Here is a 14,672-nt window from a genome sequence, read left to right as displayed (position 1 = left end):
ACATGAACGTTCCGGCTTCCAGCGGCCACTGGAGCCCAGTGGGCGTTTGCCCTTTCCGAAGGGAGGAAGGTACCAGCCTTCTGCCGTTTCAACTGGTGTCGCGTCACCGGAACCAGGAGTATTTTTGTATCGGCGCTCGCGGCGGCAGCGTGGGCACGACTGTGCCTCTGGCAGGCGGCAGGTCGAAAGAGAAGCGAGGGTTTGGGCACGTGAAGTCGCCACGAGGTGCAGGGAGGTATCAGCTGGTGAGCATTTGGCTGGTTGCCCGCGGGCAAGCAGAAACTGGATTTGTCTTCAGCAGATAAGCAACAGCAAGAAATCACGATGGTGTGCTTTACTGCATACCGGAGTCGATCGCTTCCTGTAAACAAGTTCTTTTGCAAAAACGTCTGCTTTCAGACAACCGGCGAGGAAACTGAGAAGCCAGGTAGTGTGAAAACGTTTGGCTAGAGAACGGGCTTCTCAGTTAGCCACCCCGCCGTGAAAAGGAGATGCTGCATCAAATTGCTCTGCCACTTTAAAATGAATCAAAAAAAAAAAAAAAAAATTCAGATCAACAGTGATGCTGGACTAGAGCGCAGCCCGCTTGCTACAAATACATGAAGAAAAAGCCCCCAAAATAGAAAATTTCATCATTGCTGACGGGGTGGCGAGAGCCGAGCGCGGCACGTTGCTGAGCACGATGCGATAGTGGAACAGGAAGCCTCCCTCCCCCTCCCTGCTCCGAGCGCTGATCAAAAGGATGTAAAGCTTGTTTACAACACGTATGCAAAATATCGTTGGGAAGGAATAGAAGGGCTTTGGGATGCACTAAGGATGCTTGACGTCACGTTGACAGTCTGAGGCTACGGAGCGTGTGACCCAAAGTCATCCCAGCGTTTTGGAGCAAAGCAAGAAGGTGCCTTTCTCCGTAGGATCGCATCCGGTGAGCCGCTCGAAACGCGCGCCGAGAAAGCTTCCTGTGCGCCCGCTGGCGAGAGCTGCAGAAAGCTGCTGGTTGGGAAAGCTTAGCTCCAGGAGAAGCCGTGCGTCCGCAGCCGCCGGCCCGGCCCCGCTGCCGCCTTCATGGGACGCGCCGTCTCGGGCCCAGTGCGGCCAGTAGCGCTCCTGGTACCTCCAGGTGGGAAAGGGAGCATCCGGCGTTCGAAGGATGTGCGGTGGTTTTTGAAGCTGCTTCAGAGCCTGGAGTGAGACGGCAAAAGTGTTGCTGGACCAGTGATGGATCAGGGATAGACCAGCTTCTGTTTGAGCGTGTAGAAACAGGTCGCTTGTGCAGCGCCGTGCAGCCTTCAGCCTCACTCACCTTCCTCCGCTGCGGGGAGAGAGGCGCTTTCTTGCCTCGAAGGGAGTCTTAAGGCTTAATCCATTGTTTGTAAAGCTCTTTAAGATCCTTGTTTGGGAGCGCTGGAATCTGGAGGATTAAAACCAATTTATTTTTGTGTGTCTCGTGTAATGCGCATCTCAAAGACTTTCCAAGGCAGGAGGAATTGTGAGCCGAGGGAGATGGCAGGTCTGTAGGGTAAACACGAGGGAGGAAGTGGCTTGGGAAAACCAGAGGGTAAAAAAAGCAAAAGGCTGGTTCCCTGTGTGGACTCTTGGCTGTAGGGAGGGCGAGTTTCCAGCCCTGGAGGAAAGGGCTGGTGTAGTAGAGCCATCTTCCTCTTCATCCCATTCAAAGACCCATCTGCTCAGCGCTGGTGCCTCGTCGTGCAGGGCAGCACGCGGATTGTCCCACCGCTGCGTCGTGCCCTTCGCTCGTGCCTATCAGGAAGGAGGGATCTCGCCCGGTCTGCTCAGCTCTACCAAATAAGCTCACAAGAATTCGTGTCAGTCATCTGCACAAGGGTGATTTTTTTTCAAACCAGATTTAGGACGGTCAGTGAACGGCCCCGCTTCCCCTCTCGCCGCGCCGTCTCGGCGTCGTTTCTGCTTGCGCATCCGTGGACCTGCCGGGACATCAGCCAAGGTGCTTCCTCCTGGGGGACCCCGGCTACCCCTCCTGGGGGGAGACCTTCGCCGTGGGGCTCCTCACACCTACCAGAGAACAGTTGCTGGAAGTGTGGCCCTGTTGGGGTGTCCCTCCTGGCCATTCTGGGCCTCCCCAACGCCGCTGCCTCTTGTAAGAGCCCGTGTGTGTGTGTGCAGGCATCGGTGCTCCTGCCCTTGGAGAGGGCTTTGCCACCTTCCCCATCCTCACCCCTCCCTGTCCCTGTGGTTTTGGTGCAGTACTGGTACCATCATCCTCCAGGCAGCTGCCGCAGCTTCTCTTTACCTCTGGAGCTCGCGTGCCAGGTCTTAAGCATTGGAGAAGGGGTGACCCAGTGCTGTGGACACCAGTGGTGCCCAGGCTCCTGTGGGGAACCAGAAACAGGTGATGAAATTCTCTCCCCAGGGTGCAGCCTGAGCTGTTTGTGTAGGTGTGTTGTCATCATGTGACTTTCCACGTTTTAAACGCAGTGTTTTCCCACGTGGACTTGTTTGGGGTCACAGAACGTGAGTGTTCCTGTTGTTCTTGGTCAGAGCTGGACATAAGATGGGGCCGAACGGAAGCTGGCGCTGGTTGGGATTTCTGGTTTTGGTTTCTCCCCAAAAGATGCCGTAAACACTGGCTGACATCGCAAGCGAGCGTCGAGGTGGTGGTTTCCAAACGGTGTCGGAGCACGCTTGGAGACCTTCAGGAGTTTGTTATTTGAGCCCTATGGTTTGATGGAAGGAGGAGAGCTCAGCAGAAGCGGCCGTCAGCTGTTACCTGCTCCCACTGGCGTGGGGCTGGAGGGGGCTGTGGGGCACGTCGGCACGTAGGTGTGGGTGCGGCGCAGGGAAATTCCTGAGGTGTGGGTGTGCTGGAGCCAGGGAGGGCGAGCGACCGGTGCCAAGGGCTGGGCAAGGCCCGTGACCGGCACTGGGAATGAGAAGGGAGGCTCTGGGTCCCTGGGCCGCTGCTATTTTCATCAGCTTGGCACCGTAAGGTTGGATTTGTCCTAAACCCAGTCATATTTCTTTTTCCCCAGTACCCCTGGGGTCAGAGTGTTCCCTGGGTGATGGGAGCCGCTGGAGATTATTTGGGTAGAAGGTGGGACCAACTCGCAGCCTGGCTTTGCGGGAGCATAGCTAATGAGATTAACGTAGTATTCACTTGAAAAAGAAAAGAAGCTGGTTGGCTGAATGGGACTCCGAAGACTCGTTTCATGCGCTAGGGGTTGGAAACACAAGCTCCTTAGCTTAGCGAGGAGAAAGTTGAGAGCATCTGATGGGTTGGAGGCCCGTCCGTGATCGACCGCCGGCGCCCGGGCAGGGTGCTGGGGAGCGTATTCGCCTTCGAAACATCTGCTGCCCCCGGGCTTTGGGCCGACCTTGCCTGACACCCGTCCTGCTCGCTTTGTTCCAGCGAGTTTTTTTAAAAATAGAGGGGGGGGGAAAAAAAAAAAATCCTTGCCCACTGGAAGCTGAAGCTAAAGAAATTCAACTGAAAAATAAAGCAGCGGATTTATTAGGAAGGTTGTTAGTAGGAGAATGGCTGCGCTTTGGCTGTTGCAGGCTGTGCATCCCTGAAGTGTCAAGGCTTTGGCTTCCCTTGAAGCAGTGTCTTGGTTTTAAAATATCGCTGTAGTTGGTCCGTATCGGTGGAAAACGTGTGGAGAATGAACCCAGGGGAGTTCTGTCGCCTGTTGGGCCCTTTGCCGAGATGTCTGCAGCAAGTCCTTTCGGCTTTGAAAACGATTCCTTTTATTGATATAAACTATTTTATTATTTTTGCCGTTCTTTCTTTGCTTCTCTACTTGATGTCTGTAGCTCTCTTGCCCGCTCCACTATATCCTTCTTCAAAACCAGTTGCTTCACGAGGACACTCCGACTTACCTATCACTGGTGCTGCGGTGCCAAATACCCGCGGTTCCGGACACCTTTGCTTTACCCCCCGTGATCCGGTAACCCGTGCTGGTTTCCCTGCTGCCTCCTGGTTCTGTGCAACCTCACTTGAAAGTTCTTTGATGAGGACGTGAAATGCTGTTGGAGCTCTAGAAGTAACATCTCCCTCGGAATCTATTTTTCATTTTGTTCCGCTTGATCTTCTGACTATTAAGGAGTTTCATATAAACACTATTTTTAGTCTCTTGCACCCTCCGCAACGAAGCACAGTGGCTTTGAGCAGGCACCGAAATTTTCTCTAGTTCAGCAGAGGAATAATTTCAGACTTGACCTAAACTTTCTCTTCCCGGCGGCCTCGCTCGCCGCGCACGGACCTGCCGTGTGTCCCCCATCCCCAAACCGTCACCTTAAATCGTTGCAAAGCCAACGGCGAATCGTGCGTGTTACGGATACCCGGAGCACCTAGAGCCGAGGGGAGCAAGAGCAGCTTTCTGCAAATACCCGGAGGAGTGGGAGCCGTGCGTTTCGGGAGAGTTTTTAATTCCTTGGGGTTAATCCGTGGCACGTGAAGAGCCACGCCGGAGCTCTGCCTTGGGAGCGGAGCTGGTGTGAAGCTGCACTGCTGACGCCGGGAGCTGCCGGCGGATATTTCGGTTGCTACTGATGTTGGGTTTCACCTCGGCCGATGCAAAGCCGTTCCGTCCATGTTACGGTGGCAAGATTTGCTGGGGTTGCTGGAGCGAAAGGCTGGAGAGGACTCCAGGAGTTTGGAGATGACTCCAGGAGTTGAAATTGGGCCAGCGAGCTGGTAAACAAGGGCTCTGCCTATAATACGTGCTGCGGCGGCGTTGGAAGATGTTTGTGTCCGTGGGGTGGGAGGTGGCGTCCGCTCGCGGGGAGGAGACAAGTGCTTGCACAGGGCTGTCAGACCGCGTGTGCCCAGGGAGGAGCGGGCAGGTGCCAGGGACTCGCTGTCGGAGCAGGGCGATGTGCTGTATGTAAGGAAAAAGAGAAGCTGGAGATACTGGTTGCGTTTAGAAATCTGCTTCTGACTTCTTTTGTGAGCGAGCAACAGCCCGTTGCTCCCGGTGCCTGAACCCCGTCCTGTGCCAGGGCACATGGGGTCTGTGCCCGGCTGCTTTCGCCCTCTTCGTGTCCAAACCAACGGGCTGGAGAGACCGCTCGCTGTAATGTCCCAGCCGTGCTTTTATTGTCCTCTCCTTCTTGACTTCGTTACGTCTTGATCTCTGTAACCTCTTTAACGTGTAAATACTGAATGAGATTATCTTTAAAGAGCCCTTTATTAAAAATGTACTGACCTTCCTAGTCAGAAGCAATGTTCCCGTAGCTGCTTTCCTCCTTTCCCGCATTTCGACAAGGAGCGAGGACAGAATGGTGAATCATCTCACCGGGACGACAGCTCGGGCTGAAAACCGGGCGAGTTTCTTCAGACGCTGCACCAACGTGATGCTCTCCATGCAGCTCGTCCCACCACCTGCAGCACGGGAAGGTGGGATTGCTCCCGCGGGAGGGTCCCTGGGACGCGTACCTCTTGCTGGCTTTGCAGTTTAAAGCAACCCTAAACCTCATTGACCTTCAGCTCGGTGGGCCTTGGCGCGTGAGCGCGGCGCTGAGGACCTGCTCTGCTCTCTTGGCTCATGACCCAACATTTTGGGCGAGCGGTTGCAGCCACGGTCGCTGCGAGCTGCGTCCTGACAACCACCAAGGGGTTTGTGCGTGGCGGGCACGGCTGGCTGGTCTCTGGCAGAACATCCTCATCCCTTCTCCTCCCAAACCAGCCCTGGGGCTGAGCAGGTCGAGCTGATACGGGACCTGCACCCCAGTATCGGTGGGGCCAACCAGTGGTCCATGTGCCAGGGCTCCAGCCCGGCCGATCCCTCGCTGGGAGGGCATTTTGGAGCGGAGGGAGGAGGAGGTGCAGCTGGGCCGTGCGTGCAGAGCCTTCGCCAGGCGGAGGGGACGTGCGCGAGTGCGGCTCTTGGGCCCTGCGCGGGGACTTCGGGCTCCTCGCAGAGGGAGAGGACACGTGCCGTAGGGAGACCTGCGGGAAGAGACTGGCGCGAGGGGCTGAATTGCAAATGGTTTGAAGCCTTTTTCAGCTGGGCTTTCCACAAGAGCCTTACGGTTGTTTGGATCTGGTGTCGGCTGCGCAGAGCAGGGGCAGGAGAGCAGCCGGTTTCCCGGCCGAGGCCGCGGTGCCGGATAGGTGCTGTGCTCGGGGGCGGCCGCGGTGCTGCCCCTCCTTGGCGCTCCGGTCAGCATCGGTGTTTCTCCTGCCCTGGGCAGCAGAGCCCTTCCCTCGGGCCCTGCGGGCAGCTGTGCGCACTTCTGCCCGGGATCCTGGGTTTCCTTAAGGGATTGCTGGAAACTCCCCCCGTCCGCGTGCTCTGTGTTGCTTCGGAGCCGATGGCTGGATGAGCGGGGTGGTCTTACTGCTTTGGCGTCGGGAATTATAGCTGGAGCTGACGAGCCGTTCCTGTACGGTTCTGGTGGAGCCTTTGGCGTGCAAGGATCACCAGAGAGGGGTTGTGGTTGTTGGTTTGGTTTTTTTTTCCCCCTTGTAAAATATATTCCAGCTCCGGTTTGTAACGTGGCAAGAGGGGGAGCGAGAGAAGGGAACAGCAGCATTAGCGGATGTAGAAGTAGCTGGAATGAGAAGCTTTTGTGCCATTAATAACAGTCCTGGCTGGCAGCCAAGGCTGGGAGTGTGGGATTAGCCTGAACAATCAAGACTGCAGGATCAAAACAAGGAGGCAGGAACAGCGAGGTCACACTGCTGCCATCTGCGCTGCCGCAGTGGTGGGAGGGAGCGGAAGAGGGGGCTGCGCTGGAGGAGCGATGCCGAGAGCGCGGGCGGCGGGGTGCCCACCGCCTCCCCAGCACCGGCCCCGCGCTGCCGGGGTCGGGCCTTTGGGCTTCACCTCCCGGCTCCCCGCGTGCCGGCGAGCCCGCCGAGGGGAGGGCGGCCGCAGCGTGTCGCTTTGAGGAAATGGCTTCTGAAAAAACAGAAGCGGTTCGGTGGGGCTCGGTCAGGCGCTTCCGTGCTCCGGAGCGAGGATCGGAACGGCGTTTTTCGGCTGTGGGTTTGGGATGGGGGTCCGTGTGACGATGCTGGCGTCCCTGCCGTGCCGGTGGCGAATCCATCTGGTGCCCAGGGGGTGGGGAGAGGTCACCGGACGGATTCAGCTGGACGCAGCTTTGCCGTGGGTGAAGGCAGCATCGCCTTCTGCACGGCTGCGCTGCCCACGGACCTTTCCAGGGGCTGTATTCCCTACGTTACATCACCCTTTTAATAGGAATGACTTGAGATTTCTGCTGAAGGATGCTTTGCGAAGCAGATGGAGGCAAATCTTGTTCTGTTTCGCTCTGGTCTCCGTCGGCTTTTGCTGAAATACCTTCCGAGAGTATCGGAAAACAAAACGATTCGCATCGTTTACGCTGCTTCTCCTCTCTTTTTCCCCTCTGACCTAGTAAATCCCGCTGTCCTGCGAATGTAAATACAAAAGCTGAAATGCAGTAGAGCAAAGCAGTGTCCCACAAACAGCCTCCCAGCTCTTACTAAAATATCTCCGTGCGGTGCAGTAACTCCCAGGCATTCTTTTGTCTGACTGCTTTTGAATTCCCTAATTGAAGTTGGTTGGAGGGCAGTGCACCAGTTTCCTGAATAGCTCAGATGTTGATTGTGAGTTAAAAAACAAGGAGCAAAATTGTTTTTCCTTTGTGCAGCCGCGCTTTTGTTTACCTCCCCCACCCCCCCCCCCCCCGCCCTCATTTTTAATCTCTGTATTTTTACTTGCAATTTTATTTTGTAAGACAACCGCATTAAATACGTTTGCGGAGAAGGGGCCCAGGAGGCAGCAAGCAGGAAGACACAGTTTTCCGTACGTGATGCCACGTGCGTGTCGGAGCCGGAGTGCTGCTCCGTCGGAAACGTCCAGGCTGGCGCCGAGATGCGGTGCAAATGGAGCTTAACGTAGTAGGATGTGTTAATAATGGTTCCTAATTGCCTCCTAATAACTAAATCTGTGGAATTTGGCAGCAGTTGGGATATAGTTTTCTCCTGCAATCTGTCCGTTCCCTCCAGAAAGAACAAAGTTGCTTCGTTGACGTACAGCAGCAAATCTTAAATTCTCCGAAGGTAACAGGGGGGAAAGTTTTCCAGATCCCGCATGGCCTCCAGCCCTCGACAGAGCCTGCGAGGATCCTTCCCCGGGCAAAAGCTGCCGAGTCTTGGTCCAGCACTCCAAGATTTAACAGAGGAAGAAGAATAAAATCAGGCTGTTCTCCTCCTTTCTTTTTTTTTTTTTTTTTCCCTCCATTTGGATTTGGAAATCGAGAACCCCAGGCTCGTTTCTGGTGCTGCTGGAAGCACCATGTGCGCGGTGGCTCACCCGGCTGTCGAGGACCTCTGAGCCCTCGCGGGGATGGAGAGGAAGAGTTTGTGACCGGTCATTTGTCATAAGTCATGGCCAGTCTGAGAAGGTCCCCAGAATATATCTGTTGGGTAAACTGGACAAACCACTGGTGCTCAGAGCTCCTCCGTGGCCGGCGAACAAACACAAACGTTGCTTTCGCGCCAGCCCCAGTAAATTAAAGGTTTGAAATGGTGATGGAGACTGGAGAGGAGCTGATTTCAGATGCTGCTTCAGGAGCCGGGATTTATTCAGGCTCTCGGTGGTGGGAGACATTTCGTAGCTGCTCAGCAGCAGCAAAACAAGCACAAATTTTTCTGTCTTCAGGGATAACTGCAGTGAAGCATGCTGGGGGGGAGGGCTGTGCCGCTCGATGGTACCGAAATACCTCTCCATCCCCTACGCACGTCAACAGGCCCCGAGACTTCCCTGAAGCAGGAGGCTGGGTGCTGCACCTGCCTGAAGAGCAGAAGCAGGGCACCAGTGCCCGGGGGGCCACGGGGGCAGCCGGGCTCCTCCAGCGCTTTCCTTGGAAGCATCTTTGTAGTTGGACATGCATGAAAATAAGACGCCAAAGGGGCGCGAGCCAGCAGCCTGCTCGCCGGGTTTGCTGCCTCTGGCTCTGCCGTGACGCGGAACCAGGAAGATGGGTCCGGAGGAGCCCGCGGCACGTGCGGCAGTGGGGAGAGCAGCAGCATGCCAGCCAGCACGGCGACGGGGAGCCTAGGTGCCAGTGCCCGCCTCGCTTTCCTTCCCTCCCTTCCCGCAGGCAGATGGACTCTGTAGGTGAGAAGCACCCATGTTGTCCAAAAACTCCTTCCTCTTCAAAACTGTGGCATGGTGGGTGCCTGCACCTCCTGCTCGCAGGAGAGGCGAGGGCATGGCCGGCGGTGGCGGGCAGGAGCTGTGATGAGGCTTGGGCAGGATGGCAGCGCCACAGTCCCATGCCCTGCGCCAAGCTCCCGGGTTAACGTTTAACCCGTTTGTGTTTCAGTACCCCGGGTGGTTTGAGGTTGTGGGGCACTTTGGACGGCTCTTTGTATGGCGGAGGGGCACGGCTTATCTGCGGCGGAGGAATGGGAAGAATTTCGTGGGGAGGAAGATGAGATTTTCCCTTTCTCAGTGGAAGGAGACCAAGGCTGGGCAGGTGGCATGGTGATGTTTTCTATACACGGCAGCTCCCTGCTTTGGGAGCCTCTGTGTTCACTTTCCACCTGGCCAAAACATTTTCGCTCTGACTGTAAACCTTAGAGGGGCGAGTGCTCAAGTGGAAAAGTTGACGCAGCCTTATCTGCGGCGCGGCCTCGGCACGGTAGAGGAATCCGAGCCCTGGCTTATGTCAGGCTTGAAGCTTTCCCCTTTCCTTCCAACAAACTGCATACCGTCGCCGTGGAGCCGTTCCTTCATTGGGGGCGCATCCTTCAAGGAGTTTGGTCAAGAATCCAGGTCTGGGTTCATTGCAGATGTCTGTGGAGCTCCTCACTGGCTGCCTCTGCCACCTCCTTGCAGCAGCCCGATGCCTTTCGAACGGTCCTCCTTGGAGTGCCTCGGCATCGCCCTCCCAGCACGCAGCAGCATCCCTTCTCCGGAAACTTTAGCCCTTGCCTTCGATAGGCAATTATTCTTGCAGGAGACATTCAGGTCACCCCTTCCCCTCGTGCAGTAAATGACACTTCTGCGGATGACTGATGCTTAACATAGTCGAGGGTCACCTTACCCGGCTCGGGGTGCCCGAGGCTTTCGCTGCCGCGTGCACGAACGGTCTTTCAAACTTCCTGCCAGCTCTGCTGCCGGCAGTTCATGGGCAGGAAAAAAACAAACCTGGAACAAAATTTGCCAGCGGTGCCCAGACCCCATCGCTGGCACGGTGGGGCCGTGCCGTCTCTGCCTGGTGAGGTGGGCACCCAGCGCTGGAGCTCACCGCTCCCCTCGCGCCATAACCCCGATAACTGACCCGAATCGGCGGCCGCGGGGTCAGGCTGACATCTGGCACGCTACCGGCACCGCTGCCGGCAGGGGAGGGAGGTGGAAACGCTGGCTGGGCTGGAAGGAGCTGGAGCAGGACGGGAAGGGAGGGGGAAGGACAGAACCAGGAGCTGCTGAAGCTGTGGGGCAGGACAGGAGAACTGGAGAAGGGGCAGAATGTAATGCTCCGTGATTTTTGCGAGCGACTGGCTGCTTCCACAGGACGTCTGGGGCTAAGGGCAGCGCTTGTTTTCTAGCAAGACGCCACAAATAATAAAAATAACGATCGCTGTTAATTGCCGTATATCCATCACGCCTTGGTTTTCATTTGTCTTGAGGCAGGATGCGTTTGCAGATGGATTTTGAGAATAGCTGAGGATCAAACGTTGTTTTTTTGTTCTTTGCCACGGAGCGTTTTGCTCGCTGTTGGTGTTCGGTGATGCAGATCTGCGTGTGCACTCAAAGCCTGTAGCTAATGTTACATTTCCTTCCTGCTACGGGCTTCTGTTTTCCGTGCTTGCACCTTCCTGGCAGCCTCCTTCGGGGCTACCGTGTTCCCTCCTTGGCTTTATATTGAAGGGATCTTTTTCTGTAAGGGCTGAGAAAAATCTTTTCCTTTCAGCTTCGGTTACGTGAAGGATTAATGCTCTTTTCACCTGTGAAAAAAGCAGACCAGCGTGTCGGAAGGCCGAGCCTGCTACGGTGCATTTTGTGGAGGAAAAAACATTTCCCCAAGCGGAGAAGCTTTTGCTGAGGTTGAGGGTCGATGGGCTGCTGTGCTGGCCAAAGTCCCGTTCCCCAGCTCCCCACTTCCATCCCCACCACCCGGCACGCGGGTTTTGGGAGCGAGGTGCCTTCCTGGCGTTGCGGTGCTGAGGCGGGGGCTGTCCTGCTCCGGAGGCGGGTGGGCTGGGTGCTCCGGACGTGGCCAGGTCCGGCACAGCGCGGTGTGAGATGGGGAGGAAGACTGCGGCGCCTGGTCGCCTACGAGACGGCCCGTTTCTGTGCCAAGGTTGCCACAAACCGCCTTCCTCGGGTGCTCCGAGCATGTCGCGTCTGCAAACGGGAGCTGGTCCCCACTGGTGCCTGCATACCCTCACAAAGCTCTGCATTCGTTCAGATGGGAACTCACTGGTTTGCAGTGGTTTTGGTTATCGCGGGGCGCGGTTTTTGCTGGCTGTGCCGTCCCCGTCCCGCGCTTCGCGCAGAATAGAAACCGCGGCGTTACCGAGCGCGTCCTCCAGCCGCGGCTCTCGGAGAGCCGCCTCGCCGCGGCGTCGTGCGCGCCCGTGGCTGAGCCGAGGTTCGAAACTGCCCCTTCTCCGCGCAAACCAGCAAACCCTTCTCCTATACCAGCAGGAGCAGGGAAGTGATCCTGCCCCTGTACTCGGCACTGGTGAGGCCACACCTGGAATATTGTGCCCAGTTTTGGGCCCCTCGCTTTAAGAGAGATATTGAGCTCCTGGAGCGGGTCCAGAGAAGGGCGACTAAACTGGTCAAGGGGCTGGAAAATAAAACTTATGGGGAGCGGCTGAGGGAGTTGGGGCTGTTTAGCCTGGAGAAGAGGAGGCTGAGGGGAGACCTGATTACGGCCTATAAATACTTGAGAAAAGATGGTGGGGAGGTAGGGGAAGGGCTCTTTACATTAGTGATGGGTGATAGAACAAGAGGAAATGGGTATAAGCTTAGTCAGGGCAGATTCAGGTTGGATGTTGGGAAGTATTTCTTCTCTGAAAGGGTTGTCAGCCACTGGAATAGGCTGCCCAGGGAGGTGGTTGAGTCCCCATCCCTGGATGTGTTTAAGAATAGGGTGGATGATCTACTTGGGGATATGGTTTAATGGGGATTAGGGATGGTTGGACTCGATGATCTCTAAGGTCTTTTCCAACCTAGAAATCTATGAAATCTATGAAACCGCTCGGCGGCGGAGCTCGGGAAGGGCTATGGAGAGCGTCTGCAAGCGGGTTGTGCAGAAATCAAGTTTCTACAACCTCCCTTTGGTTTCTGTAAATCCCCGGGCTTGCAGGTCTGCGCCGTTATCCGTAGGGACTCACCGGGCCGTCCTCACCACCGCGGCCTCGCCGCTCCGGTGAGTCGCAACGGAGCTTTCGGAGCGGCCTTTCCAAGTCGCCATCGCCGCCGCACGGTCCCCGTTGAGCGGACGGGCTGCTGTGCGTGGCAGCTGCCATTTTAGTGCCGCGGTGTTGTATTTCCTTGCAGGAGGCTCGACCTGGCGAGGCAGATTAGGAGTGAGAAAATCCAGGTTCCATTAGGAACCGTTGGAAATGAGTTCCCGAGTTGTTCTGAGGTAAATCAGTAACGCATGTAATCTCCCTGGCTGGACTTAGTGACTGAGCCAACAGCTCATTTAACCACTTTTTTTTTTTTTTTCTTTTTTGAAGCACTTTCAAAATCATTCCTGTTGAGGCTTACTCCTCGCTCTGAATTGCTGTTAGGAAATACTCCGGCAGCGTTTGTTTTCGAGTGCTGCCAAACCTCTGGTGATTTATTTACTCATCCCTGTGCTTAGGTGGAACCGTAGTCACTGCTGCAGTGCCGAGCCTCGCGTCGGTACCAAGGTAGCCGCTAAATTCCTGCGATTTCGGGAGCAGAGGATGCTGCTCGGCTCGCACGTGCCTGCGCTCCCAGACAGGAGCTCAAACCGTACGTCTGGGTCCTACTGGTGCCGTGTGAGCCGATGCCTGGCATGCCCCTGGCCCCCCTCGCCGTGTGCCAGTCCGTGTGTCGCTGAGAGCGGGCACCTGGCTGGAGACGGGAACATGGTACGTCGTTTCTGACTGTTCCCGAGCTCCTGTGCTGTTTCGCAGACCGATCCTGGAAGGAAACAGGAATTCGGTTACAGAATAATCAAACCGAGAAGGGTGAATCCTTTTCAGTGTCACAATAACAGGTTTTGCTAATTTTTAACTTATTTCAAATTAGCTTTAACAAGTGAATCGCCGTTTCTCAGAGCAAATATTCCAAACTCGTGAATCTGTCACGCTGAACGCGATAAAGGACCACTGATTTTTCCTCTTCTGTTTCAACTAAGGCTTGAGCCAAGTGTGGAAGATGATGAGCTTGTAAACGAGCGTGAGAACCCAGCCGGCTCCGGTGGCTTTCCACGCTGGCACTGCCGGTCACTCCGCACCGCGGGTCTGGTCGGGATGTTGCTGTTGGCGCAAGCCCTGCTCGGGGCTGGCGGTGGGCAGGCGACACCGGGTGCTGCGCAGAGCTCGGAAGGGCCAGGCTGCGAATTATATGGGGGGTTTTGTACAAGTTTGAGGTGACTCAGTGGATTTTCGTGCCAGATAACAGCTTCGTGTCACGTGATAGTCATCTTTTTGATTCTGCAGTAGGTGCCTTGCAGTGAAGTTTGTCGTCTCCTGGAACCTCAGCCTTGTTTAGCAGTACTTGAACTGTCAGATACTGCAGTGATGTCTCTTGAGCCACTCAAATGGGATAAGACTTGTCTTGATATATAGGACTGTGGTCTTAGAAAACCTATAATTCCCCCTCCTCCCCCTGCACTGATACTACTATCAGATTTTCTTTTCAGCTGTGGCAAAGAGAAGATTGAGTTGCGAGAACATGATCTATTTTGATTACTAAAAATCTTAGCGCTGCTAATTTAGTCAGCTGGTACGCTGTGGATGTAGGTTCTGTGTGTTCAAACTGTTCTGATTTTTTTTTTTTTTCTTAATAAGTTCTCCAGATAGTTGCCATGGAAATAATCCTGGATTCAGAGAGGATGTAAAGGCCTTGAAGATGCTGGTGCTGTGGGAGCAGTGCGTGGTCTGTGCGCTCCAGGCTGGGCTCCTGGTCAAAACCCAGTTCTCTGGGATGGGAACCAGCTTGTTGCCCCCGTGGCTGCGCCACTTCCCCACTTTGGGAGTTTTGGGCAGAATTCCCCTGGTTTTCAGAGAGCAGAAAAGTTGCAGAAAACGCTCACTGCTGGTTTTCACCAATTGAAGGTCAATTCTGGTGTCAGTCTCGTGTTTGTTGGAATCGCGCTCAACGTGAAGCAGTTTGTCTGTTGCCATTGCCTTGCCCAAACCTCCATGGCCGTGCTGGTGGTCTGCACCGAATTTGAGGAAATTTTCCCGGCTCAGCTCGCGGAGCACTGGCCTCTCCTGGCCCCGTTTGTGCTGCAGAATGGACCTGCTTCCTCTGGGTCCGCGTTTTCTTTTTCAACAACTTCCTTTTTGTGCAAATGTTGTGTTTTTCATGAAATTAGGGTGGTGAGGCACTGGAGCAGGTTGCCCAGAGAAGCTGTGGCTGCCCCATTCCTGGAAGCGTTCAAGGCCAGGTTGGATGAGGCTTTGGGCAACCTGGTGTAGTGGAGGGTGTCCCTGCCCATGGCAGGGGGGGTTGGAACTGGGTGATCTTTGAGGTCCCTTCCAACCC

General features: G+C 55.5%; 1 protein-coding gene across 1 annotated transcript in view; it reads left to right on the top strand.

Annotated features, from left to right (window-relative positions):
• The first annotated feature begins 338 nt into the window (after positions 1-338).
• The window catches only part of ANKRD11 (ankyrin repeat domain 11), an 81,953-nt gene continuing 67,619 nt past the window's right edge, over positions 339-14,672 (top strand). Inside the window, 1 exon segment of the mRNA XM_086620734.1 lies at positions 339-925. The gene's annotated coding sequence lies outside the window, so the exon portion shown is untranslated.

The sequence above is a fragment of the Tauraco erythrolophus genome, chromosome 15, assembly GCF_009769465.1.
Source record: "Tauraco erythrolophus isolate bTauEry1 chromosome 15, bTauEry1.pri, whole genome shotgun sequence".
NCBI lineage: Eukaryota > Metazoa > Chordata > Aves > Musophagiformes > Musophagidae > Tauraco > Tauraco erythrolophus.
Note: the sequence above shows the minus strand (reverse complement) of the source record. Positions and strands in the feature narration are given on the sequence as shown.